Consider the following 204-nt stretch of genomic DNA (forward strand, 5'->3'; position numbering starts at 1 on the left):
AAATGTCCAACTTCGAAATAGACCACAGCATCGACAATTAAAAGAGGACTTGATTGAACACATATAGCAATTTTACAATATTTATCGTCAACTATAGAGTTTAAATATATTTTTCTTTATATTAAATAATTTTACAAATTAGTTTAATCTCGAATTATATATGGTATATTATTATTATTTACGAAGTTATTAATATTTTCGAAT

The sequence above is a fragment of the Arachis ipaensis genome, chromosome B03, assembly GCF_000816755.2.
Source record: "Arachis ipaensis cultivar K30076 chromosome B03, Araip1.1, whole genome shotgun sequence".
NCBI classification, from domain to species: domain Eukaryota; kingdom Viridiplantae; phylum Streptophyta; class Magnoliopsida; order Fabales; family Fabaceae; genus Arachis; species Arachis ipaensis.